At 31.9% G+C, this 13,054-nt stretch overlaps 1 pseudogene; it reads left to right on the top strand.

Moving 5' to 3' along the window:
- The window catches only part of LOC107671532 (paladin-like), a 65,531-nt pseudogene that overhangs the window by 23,039 nt on the left and 29,438 nt on the right, over positions 1-13,054 (top strand).

The raw sequence follows: 13,054 nt of genomic DNA on the forward strand, positions 1-13,054 counted from the left end.
TAATAATAATAATAATAATAATAATAATAATAATAATAATGTTTTCTGATTTTAGGATTAATTATACTTGTATTGATGTATTATTATTATTTAAGCAGTGAAGCATACTATATAATAATAATAATAATAATAATAATAATAATAATAATACATCAATATAATTAAAACTAATCCTAAAATCAGAAAACATTATTATTATTATTATTATAAGAGTATGCTTCACTGCTTAAATAATAATAATAATAATACATCAATATAATTAAAACTAATCCTAAAATCAGAAAACATTATTATTATTATTATTATAAGAGTATGCTTCACTGCTTAAATAATAATAATAATAATAGTACATTCAAAATGTTTTCTGATCCCAGGATTAAATATATATTTTTTATTAATTCATTATATTAAATACTATTACTGTATATTAAAGCAGTGAAATATACTATTCAATTATAATAAATAAATAATTTAATTGTTTTCTGATCTCATGATTAATTATGATATGATAATTGTTGTTAATATTAATATGAAACATTAATAGCAAAATCAAAGTTTAGGCAAAACAATAGAAAGACATTGTGTTGTTATTGGATATAAGAACATAAAACAGGACATTTAAATATAAACTTGTTTAAAAAATATGATATAAACATTAATAAATAACACATGAAAAAAACATGAATAGAACAAGCACCTTTTTAAAAAAAAAGATTTCCCCCCTTTTTATCAGTCACTGACCCAAATGCATGTGCGCTCAAATGTTCTTTTGTGTTTTCAGCTTCACGACTTCGCCAAACTCAACGACAACGTGTTCTACGTCTACAACGACATCGAACATTTTAAAGGAGAGCCCCAGAAGATCTCCATCAGCTGTGAAGAAGACATGCACGTCACAGAGGAGGTGTATAAGAGGCCGCGCTTCACCATGCCCTCGTACAGGTGCACAGAGCCGCCGGCTTGCATGCCGTCTTCATCTTTGCACGTGGTCTAAACGAATGTGTTTGTTCAGGTATTACCGTCTGCCTCTGCCGACGGAGGGTGCGCCGCTGGAGGACGAGTTTGATGCATTCGTGAACGTTCTCCGGGTAAGAGATTCTCCTGAAACCACCGACATGAACTGCATGACCTTTCTGATAATTACTCCATGCATTGGTCAGCTGATGTCATGTGAATGGCATAAACGCATCAGTGGGATAGTTTTCTCGTGATGCAGTGATTAAAGCCTCTGAAGATGTTTGACGTCTTTGAGATGGTGGAATCCAAACACGTCAGAAGCTGTAATATATAACGTGTTTAGATGGAAGGAAACGAGTTAATGGGATATTCTGGAGTCTGTAGATCATCAGACAAACACTCTCATTCAGTTACAAAACAAGAGTCGTTTTCTCTTTCTCTGCCCTTTTTGATGGTTTTAACCCTCAAAGACCGAGACAGCTGCCCGCGGCTAAAAATAACTTGTTCTTAAATGCTTAATAACTTCTGAACCGCTAATCCTATCTGAATGATTTAAAAAGTTTTGCGGAGATATCTCATTTGTCTTATTTGGCTCCGTAGTGTACGTGATTACGTCATCACATTTTGACAACATTGATTCGTCTGAAGAAACCAATGCATTTCGTTCCTCTGAGCCAAACGGGAACGATTGTTGACGCTTAGTAGCCCAGATTGGTTCAAACCGTCCCAGATTCAACCAATAAACATAGGTTTTGGTCTTTTGAACCACCATTGAGGATTTTTCATTGGAAATTTGAACAAACGCAAAGTGAAAGTAAAGTCTGTCGTGCGTGCATGCAAACAAACACAAAATAACACATTTGCATGAGAGAACTCTCTGAAAAAGCCCAGAAAAACACACACGATGGAGTACTTTGACATAAAACAAACCAAAAACAAGGATGAAACAGCGGTGCATATCGGATAAAGCACTGGAATTTATGTTTTCGCGTCGCTAGGCGATGTCCCGTTAAAATCCATTCCGATACAGCCAGCGGATCGATCATTTATATTATCTGTATTATGTAAATAATTCTTATATAGTTCATAAAGATCATTTTCACTATTTTTTTCTGTTGCACTCTGTATATTTCTCACTCATTTTGTGTGTAGTTTGTGAATCATTTGCACTGTTTGTATTTTTGTTGCAGAAGACAATTTGTGCAATTGTTTTCACTAAATAGCTGCACGGTTTGTGTTTGTTGTTGTTCATACTCGGATTGAAAATATATTTCTCTGAAAAAAAGTCACTTTATATATTATATAACACTGATTCCATTTTCTTTACTCCCTAAATGTTTTTTGGACACATCTATATTGTTAGTAAACTAAATAGACTGTGTCAGGTGCCCCAAAAATGTTCTAGGTCTTTAAGGGTTAAAGCAGACGGCACTTATAAAAATGCATCGTGTGATCATAGTTTGTATGCAAGCTATATATATATTAAAAAACAATTTGGTGTCAAAAGTATTTTCACTCAGAAATTGCTGTTAAGTTTCACAAATAATTACAAAGAAATGGCAAGTAACGCATTGAATTAAACATGAAATTTTGAAGTAGAAAGACTGAAATAGTGTTTTCTTGTAAAACGTACTCAACTTTGAAAAGTGTAGTTACTGCCATAACTGTGTGAATTGATATTAGAAATTATTAGAGACTTAAAAATATAAAAATGTAAAATAAATGAAAGTACTTTATATATTTACTGAGAAAGATTTTATTTTGATTTGGTTCAGTGTTATTTTAGCATTATTGAGATACTGTTATTTTTGAATGTTTTGAAATGAAATGTATTTTCTGTTTAGTTAATTTTTATGGATTTTTTTGACTTTTTATAAGTATTTTAGTATTTTTTTAAAAGCGTGTTTGTATAGTTTTTATGTTTATTTCAGTTTTAGTTATTTTAGTATATACAGTTTTAGAAAGTGTCTTGCTTAAAGACACAAATACTTGCCAATATAATAAGAAAATTTGGTAACTTTATATTAGTCCTGTAGTAATAACAATAAATGTGCATAATTACATGCAACTAACCTTATACTAAGTACATGTTGTTAATTAATATTACTTGGTACTTATATAATTACACTGTAACAAGGGCACATTCAAATAGTGTAAACAAAAATAAAAATGTATTTTAATATTATTCAATATGCAATTTAACTAAGTATTCACTCAATCCACAATATTATAATTATTATGCAATGAATTAATTATAATAATTGTTATTAAAGCAGTGAATTATACTATTTAATAAAAATAATGATAAACAAACAATTGAAAAACAGAAATGTTGCATTATGCATTAATTATGCAAATAATAATTTTTGAATAATGATAATTCAAAAATGTAAAAATGTTTTCTGATCATAGTATTGTATTATATACCCTATATGATTATATTTAATAATAATAATAATAATTGTATTATTATTATTATTATTATAGAATTTTATAATTAATTAATCAAGCTGATCAGGCATATTTTTTCAGCCCATAATACAAAACAAAATAAACAAACAAAAAAAGGAATAATCCTTTTTATTTATTTATTTTTATTATTATTTTATTTTATTTTTTAATTTTTAATTTTTTAATTTATTTATATTTTTTTTTTAATTTATTTATGTATTTTTATTTATTTATAATTATTTATTTATTTATTTATATATTTTTATTTATTTGTTTATTTATTTTGTTATTTATTTGTATATTTATTTTATATATATTTATGTATTTATTTATTATTTTACTCTTGTTTTTTGTTTTTGTTTTTTTTGCTTGTCTGACCCATGTCTTTCACTAGTTTTACCATGGTAAAGTGTGTCAGTGTGGTGTTTTTTTGTCTATTTAGAGTTTTTATTTTTGTCTATCAGTTTGTGTGTTTGCATCAATCACGTGGCATGCATGTGCCTGATGAATGAGACTTCCTTCGCCTGTTTTGTGTTTCCTGTTTCTCTGGTTTAAGAGGACAGAAGCCACAGATTTGTCAAGTTTACGATCAGAAAGCAAAACGGCCGCAGTGAACCACAGGCTGACTGCGCAGAAATGAGTCCATCTCTGATAAAAGCTTCATATTCTGTGTGATATGATGCATTCTGCTCATGCATATTCCCAAAATGCTTTTAAAACGAGCTGTTTTGCAGCATTTGTCAGCAGCGTGTGGGCGGTGAGGGAATCATTCATCTAAACTCTGTCCTCTCGCTATTTAAAGCGTCCTGACAAACCGCAGGGCTCGAGCCGTTATTTTAGCCCTGCCAATAGAACGATACACAGGAAGCAGGTTTATAAAAGAAAGAGGCCACTTCCTGTCTTGCTCCAGGGCTGCCAACACGCCTCACGCAGAGACCGGATCTCATTTAATCACTTCACTGGAGATTGAAATTCATTTGCACGTTTCTAAACTGAAACTCGTTGTTTATAGCATTTCCAAAGTACAGGAATAGACAGTATAGATATAAATAAAGCAACTAAAGAGGAAAATGAAAGAATATTAGTGTTTGTTGTATGTGTAATATTCTTATTCTCAATCAAACACTCAATTACGGCTTTGTTTATAATAAAACCAAAAGTTTTAGCTAAGCTAAATTAAGGATTCTTAGACTTATCAGCCGAACCCAGTTGAGGTAAAATATTTATTTTTAAGTTAATATTTTAACAAAACATTCAAGTTGGTTAATGGGCACATGACATGCAATTAAACAAATAAAATTATTTAATATATTTTATGTAAAATAATTTGTATATATTTTGTTTATATTTTTAATATATATTGTATATATTTTTTATATATTTTATATATTTTTAATTTTATTTATATTTTAAAGTTTTTCATTTTAATTTGGCTCTCTTATTTTAGTATCATTGACATTGACGTAAAAAAAATATTTTGAATTCGTTTTTATTTTTGTATTTTCATTTTAATTTTAGTTAAAGTTTTTAGTAATTTTGTTTGTCTTTTTTATTTTTTTTTATGTCTATCTTTTTTAAATTTATTTCAGTTTTAGTTATTTTAGGTTAAGGTGTGTGTGTGTGTGTGTGTGTGCGCATACATGTATCTGTAAACTCTCTCTCTCTGTATATATATATATATCTAGTTTTATTTCAGTTAACATTTATTTTAAGTAGCAAAATTTTTTTTTAATGGTTTTAGTTAACCATAAGAACCCTGATTTTTTTTTTTTAAGTATTTATTTATTTTAATTTAGCATTTTTATGATTTCACGGACCCTTAAAGTTCTCTCATGATCCCCTGGGGCGGGAAACCCTTAGTTGAATGACGTCAGATTTTATTTACGATGTTATTGAAAGTAAACGTCACAAACGGTTTCCTGAGATCTTGGTGTTCGTTCCAGTCGATCAGAGCGCGCTCCTCACAGCTGCTCTCTCGTTCTGTCAGGAGAATCCGTCTCTGTCCTTGAGTCGTGACGTGTCGCGGTCTCTTCCGGCTCTGCTGTTTAGCTGTCAGGTTGGCGTCGGCCGAACCAATCTGGGAATGATCCTGGGATCTCTGGTGATGATGCACCTCACGCGGGCGGCACAGGAGTCGACAGCACCGTAAGACCCCCAACACATCACATGATCACATACTCATTACACATTAGCACTCAGAATGTTATGGCTCGGGAAGGTGTTTTTGTTTTCGAAAGAGTCTCTTATTGCTCACCAAGGCTGCATTTATTTGATCAAAAATACATTAAAAATTGTGAAATATTATTACAATTTAAAACAGCTGTTTTCTATGTGAATATCTGTTAAAATGTAATTTATTCAAAGAATTTTCAGCATCATTACTCCAGTCTTCAGTGTCACATGATCTTCAGAAATCAGTCTAATATGCCGATTTGCTGCTCAAGAAACATTTCTGATTATCATCAATGTTGGAAACAGTCGTGCTGCACAATATTTGTGTGGAAACCGTGATGCATTTTATTTTTCAGGATTCGCCGATGAATAGAATGTTCAAAAGAGCAGCGTTTATTTGAAATAGAAATCTTTTAGAACATTCTAAATGTCTTTACCGTGAATAAAAGCATTAATTTCAATAATTGTTTAATGTGAATGATGTCACATGTTCGTAGAGCCGAAGAGGATGCGACAGACAAACCCAAAATGCAGTTCCAGGTTATTCAGACCCTTATCAGTAAGCTGCCTAAAGGTCAAGAGGTCATGGAAGAGGTTTGTGTGTGTGTTCAATCTAATATATATATATATATATATATATAACACTCCGGATGAGCTGTTGACCGTGTCCTGCTGTGTTTCAGGTGGACAGAGCCATTGATCTGTGCTCTGAGATGCACGACATCCGAGAGGCTATTTATGAGAACAAACAAAAGCTGGAGGGAATCGGTGAAGACTATCAGATCCAGGTGAGAATCTGCATTGAAAGCTGGTCAAGGTGCATATTTTTCAGTTTGCATTGTCTCTAGAATTAAATAGGCTGTTTTTGTTGTTGTTGTTTTTGCTGCTTTTTAAAAAGATTTTCTAAAAAAATGTTTAGAATGATTTCTGAAGGATGCTGAAAATTCATCTTTGCATCACAGGAATAAATTAAATTTTGCGATATATTCACATAACAGTTGTTTTTAATTAGGAAAAATATTTCACAATTTCTATTATACATTTGATAAAATAAAAGCAGCCTTGGTGAGCAGAAGAGACACTTTAAAAACTTTACATCTTAATTATTCCGAACTTTTGACAGGTAGTGCATGTAAATTCCTCTTCCCACGACGGGGACGTTTGAAGTTCTGAAAATTTGAGTTGTGTTTTATCTGAAAAAGATTCATGAAAGTGTGATTCCTCATGAGGCAGATTGTAAATAAAGTGTATTTTGTGTTGTGTGTGTGTCTTCAGGGAAAATATTTGTGTGGAAACCGTGATGCATTTTATTTTTCAGGATTCGCCGATGAATAGAATGTTCAAAAGAGCAGCGTTTATTTGAAATAGAAATCTTTTAGAACATTCTAAATGTCTTTACCGTGAATAAAAGCATTAATTTCAATAATTGTTTAATGTGAATGATGTCACATGTTCGTAGAGCCGAAGAGGATGCGACAGACAAACCCAAAATGCAGTTCCAGGTTATTCAGACCCTTATCAGTAAGCTGCCTAAAGGTCAAGAGGTCATGGAAGAGGTTTGTGTGTGTGTTCAATCTAATATATATATATATATATATATATATAACACTCCGGATGAGCTGTTGACCGTGTCCTGCTGTGTTTCAGGTGGACAGAGCCATTGATCTGTGCTCTGAGATGCACGACATCCGAGAGGCTATTTATGAGAACAAACAAAAGCTGGAGGGAATCGGTGAAGACTATCAGATCCAGGTGAGAATCTGCATTGAAAGCTGGTCAAGGTGCATATTTTTCAGTTTGCATTGTCTCTAGAATTAAATAGGCTGTTTTTGTTGTTGTTGTTTTTGCTGCTTTTTAAAAAGATTTTCTAAAAAAATGTTTAGAATGATTTCTGAAGGATGCTGAAAATTCATCTTTGCATCACAGGAATAAATTAAATTTTGCGATATATTCACATAACAGTTGTTTTTAATTAGGAAAAATATTTCACAATTTCTATTATACATTTGATAAAATAAAAGCAGCCTTGGTGAGCAGAAGAGACACTTTAAAAACTTTACATCTTAATTATTCCGAACTTTTGACAGGTAGTGCATGTAAATTCCTCTTCCCACGACGGGGACGTTTGAAGTTCTGAAAATTTGAGTTGTGTTTTATCTGAAAAAGATTCATGAAAGTGTGATTCCTCATGAGGCAGATTGTAAATAAAGTGTATTTTGTGTTGTGTGTGTGTCTTCAGGGAAGCAGCACTAAAGATTACTTCCTCCATCGAACTCTACAGAGTCTGGAGCGATATTTCTACCTGATCATCTTTAACGCTTACCTGCATGAACAGGTACAGTATGTTTTCAAACCGCTGTTTTAAGAGTCATTATTCATTTGTCAGTCATATGTTTTTCTCTCTGTTCTAGTATCCGCTGGCGTTCGCCTGTAGTTTCAGCCAATGGCTGTGCTCTCACGCCTGGATGTACCGCCTCCTCTCCTGCATGAACCAATCAGAGCTCAGAGCACAAGCTGACCTGCTCACGAAAGGAGCTCGAGTTCTGGTGAGAAACATCATTACCCATCTGAAAGTGCTTGGATTAAATTGTCACAACATTATTTTATTTTATTGTATTTTTTATTATTTTATTTTATTTTTTATTATTTTATTTGATGTATTTATTTTTTTATTTTTATTTTTTTATTATTTTATTTATGTATTTTTATTTATTTTATTTTATTTTTTAGTATTTTATTTTATGTTTTATTTTCAAACATCATATTCACTTTATGGTTGCAACCCAAATATAGACATGAAATTTATGTCCTGTGCATATAAACAAATTGAGTCAGTGAATAATCATGACTGGATAACCATTGTTGGTCTGTTCCTCAGTTATACTGAATGACCTCAGAAGATCTAAATATAGTGGTAAATGCGTGTGAACTACTTTTGACAGCCTTACTGAAAGCCTTTCACTTGCATTATATTGTAAAGAGCAGCATGAAGTCCTGATGATCTCAACAGATTCACTGTATTTTATCTCTGTGTTTCTCCATTGAGATTAATGTGGCTTCACTCTGCATGGAAATTACTTTCTCACTTAGCAACACTTTCTAAAGAAAGTGTGACTTGTCAACAGATGTCGCTCGGATGTATCTTTCTAAGCAGCGGCCTTGAACACTTTCTTTAGCGCTGAATTGACTGAATTGAGGAAGTCGAACTATGAATGTATTGCATGGCATTTTTCACAAACAGGGTTCAAAACGGACCTTGAAACATACAAAATATCTTTGAGGGGTGTTTTAATAGACTTGTGAGTGTTTTAACTCTATGACTGGGTTGATTCATATGAAATTAAAAAAGAAAAAAGAAAAGAAAACATTTCTAATTGTTTTGATAATTTTTTCTTTTCACATTTTGCTATATTTTAATTAATAATAGTTTTAGTTTTATTTATTGATTTATTTTTGGCCAAATGTCATGTGTCCACCTCGGATATCAAGCGAAATATTTTTAAATAGTTTTATATATTTTATGAGGTTTGCAATTTTTGCTTGAATTTGAGATGTTTTGGAGTACTGTTTAAAACTCTTTTTAACTTTACATTTTTTAAATGTATTTTATGTAAGCAACAAGGTTGAATAGTCATGCTTGAAAAATGCAGTCAATATAATTATATGTGCAAATTTTTTTTTTTATAATGATATAATGTGTAATTAGAAGTAATAATAATAATAACAATAATAATTATTATTAAGGAAAGGTGCTATAATAATAATAATAATAATAATAATAGTAATCATTTTTATTTTATTTTATTTAATAATAATAATAATCATTTTTATTTTATTTTATTTTATTATTTTTTTAAATTTTATTTTTATCCAAAACCCAAGGTTGTTTTACCAAGTTAGAGGGGGGGAAAAAATCATCTATTGTAAAATTAATCCAAAATTAATAATTTGTACCCTGTTCGTCAGCTCTTCATATTAAACTGAGAAATTATTTTGACAATAGTTACAAATATGATGCTAATATGACATATTTCTCTGACTAAATGAACAAGTAGGATGGATCATTTCTGAAGAGATGTGTTGTATTTCTAGGTCGCAGATGAATATTTAGCGCCTGACGTTCTGAGCACCATTAAGCAGATGAAAGTGGCTAATTTCAGACGAGTGCCCAAAATGACGATCTATGGGATGGCACAGCCGACATCTGAGGTAACTCTTCCCAAAAGCCCCTTCAGACTGACTCTGATGTCTCCTGAGGAGTTTGTTAATGCTCACCGACAGCATCGCTCACCTTTCAGGCGACGGGAGCCGTTCTGGAGTATCTGACGGATGAGAAGAGGAAGCACAGCAGTGTATTGTGGGTAAATTTGCAGGATGAGCTGGTTGTGGAGGCAAACGGCCAGATCTTCTGTCCCAGAGAGCCCACGCGTGTGGATCAGCTATATATTTTATGAGGTTTGCAATTTTTGCTTGAATTTGAGATGTTTTGGAGTACTGTTTAAAACTCTTTTTAACTTTACATTTTTTAAATGTATTTTATGTAAGCAACAAGGTTGAATAGTCATGCTTGAAAAATGCAGTCAATATAATTATATGTGCAAATTTTTTTTTTTATAATGATATAATGTGTAATTAGAAGTAATAATAATAATAACAATAATAATTATTATTAAGGAAAGGTGCTATAATAATAATAATAATAATAATAATAGTAATCATTTTTATTTTATTTTATTTTATTATTTTTTTTTAATTTTATTTTTATCCAAAACCCAAGGTTGTAAGGTTGTTTTAGAGGGGGGGAAAAAATCATCTATTGTAAAATTAATCCAAAATTAATAATTTGTACCCTGTTCGTCAGCTCTTCATATTAAACTGAGAAATTATTTTGACAATAGTTACAAATATGATGCTAATATGACATATTTCTCTGACTAAATGAACAAGTAGGATGGATCATTTCTGAAGAGATGTGTTGTATTTCTAGGTCGCAGATGAATATTTAGCGCCTGACGTTCTGAGCACCATTAAGCAGATGAAAGTGGCTAATTTCAGACGAGTGCCCAAAATGACGATCTATGGGATGGCACAGCCGACATCTGAGGTAACTCTTCCCAAAAGCCCCTTCAGACTGACTCTGATGTCTCCTGAGGAGTTTGTTAATGCTCACCGACAGCATCGCTCACCTTTCAGGCGACGGGAGCCGTTCTGGAGTATCTGACGGATGAGAAGAGGAAGCACAGCAGTGTATTGTGGGTAAATTTGCAGGATGAGCTGGTTGTGGAGGCAAACGGCCAGATCTTCTGTCCCAGAGAGCCCACGCGTGTGGATCAGCACATATGTGTGCTCTCCTCACAGACGCACCAGATCGAGGTCAGAACCTGCTTTTGCTGCTTGTCATTTGTTGCTTAGTTCATTCAAGCAGCATTAATCATCTCTAACAGCTTGATTAAAGCAGTAAGCTGCTCGAGGATGTGCGTTACCCACTGATTTGATTGTTTAGGGTACCATTTTCACCTGCTGGATGATAAAACAACCTCCTAGACATCTTTTATCTCCCTAGACCAGCGTTTCCCAAACTTTTTTCTTAGCTGGATCCAATATACCTGAAATCCCCCGAAGATTTTAAGTTAATATTTCAATAATTTAATGACACATTTGCATGTTCACGGTTCTCTGATGTTGGTTAATTGTCACACGACATGCAGGGAAATAGATTCAATTTGTAATCTTCTTTTAAGGATTATTTTTACTTAAATGAATGTATTGTTGTTGTTGTTATTATGTATTAATAATTATATTAATTAATTATAATTTATTATTATTATTGTTTAAGTACATATTTTTAAAAGTTGTTTAATAATAATAATAATAATAATAATAATAATAGTAATAAAAAATTTTGGTTAGATGTTTTCAATTACTATTATTATTGTTATTGTTAACGTAATCATCTGAACTCTCTGGTGTAGAATCAAAGAGCTCATCAGAATCTTCAAGATTTGTGTCTTAAAAAAAAAAAAAAAAAAAAAAAAAAATTAGGCAGTTTTTTGACAAAAATATTATTATTTATTAATAATATTAATTAATTTTTATTATTTAACTACTTGTTTTTAAAAGTAGTTAAATAATAATAATAGTAATCAAAATATTATTATTATTATTATTCAAATTTTTTCTGTTATCGTTATTGTTGTTATTATTATTTAACTAATTTCTAAAAAATTATGCAGTTTTATTTTGACACGTATTATTATTAGATTTTTTTTATTACTATTATTAGATTTTAATAAACTATGATTATTATTATTGTTATTATGTTTTAACACTAATTATAAAAAGATAAATATATTACTGTTGTAAATTTACAATTGTACTCTAAAATAAAAAAATGAAATTTGATAATTATTCTAATAATTTTATTTTACAGTACAGGTTACAATACTAATATTTATGTCATAAATTATTCACTTTTTAGCTCCATTTATTCATTTTTTTAAATTCACATGTAATTAATTATCAGCTTTTCATCAGTTTGTGAACCCCTGCTCCAGACAGTGAACAGTATCTGTGTGTGTGTGTGTGTGTGTGTTTGTGTGTGTGTGACATAGAGGCTGGAAACAGCTCTGAAAGAGGAACTTGTGGGAAGTCAGAAATGGCTTGAAGTGACTCTGGAGCAGGAGAAGCAGATGAAGATGTTCAAGAGCTGCGTGACGGTGCAGGAGACCTTTAACCAGCACAAGAGTTCACACCAGGGACTGCAGTACAGACGGATACCCTTCCCAGAATGCTCTTCTCCGACTGAAGAGGTGAGACGCGCTTTAACAGACCTGTAAAAGATCTTTCCATTCAGATGCAGTGATGAAGGCTGATGACCGGACAAAGAAAAGACCTTCTGCTCCCTCTAGTGTTCATCAAAATCACTGTCAGTTCAGATTTTACAGAAATGGTTCACCCAGAAATGTGTCAAGTCACCTTTATTTATGTAGCGCTTTTAACAATACAGATTGTGTCAAAGCAACTGTACAGCATTAATTAGGAAAATATTGTGTCAATAATGCAAAATGATAATAGTAAACGCTCAGTTTTCAGTTCAAGGCAGTTCATCATTGAATTCAGTGATGTCATCATCCAGTTCAGTTTAAATAGTATCTGTGCAATCAAGTCAACGATATCGCTGGAAATTAAGTGTCTCCAAAGCAAGCCAGAGGCGAGGCGACAGCGGCAAGGAACCAAAACTCCATCGTGACAGAATGGAGAAAAAAACCTTGGGAGAAACCAGGCTCAGTCGGGGGGCCAGTTCTCCTCTGACCAGATGAAACCAGCAGTTCAGTTCCAGGCTGCAGCAATGTCACATTGTGCAGAGGACTCAAGTGGTTCCTGAGGTCTTGTCCCGGTGGCTGTCTATGTCATCTCACCTTTATTTTATTTTATTTTATTTTATTTTATTTTATTTTATTTTATTTTATTTTAT

The sequence above is a fragment of the Sinocyclocheilus anshuiensis genome, unplaced genomic scaffold, assembly GCF_001515605.1.
Source record: "Sinocyclocheilus anshuiensis isolate Anshui unplaced genomic scaffold, SAMN03320099.WGS_v1.1 scaffold4047, whole genome shotgun sequence".
NCBI lineage: Eukaryota > Metazoa > Chordata > Actinopteri > Cypriniformes > Cyprinidae > Sinocyclocheilus > Sinocyclocheilus anshuiensis.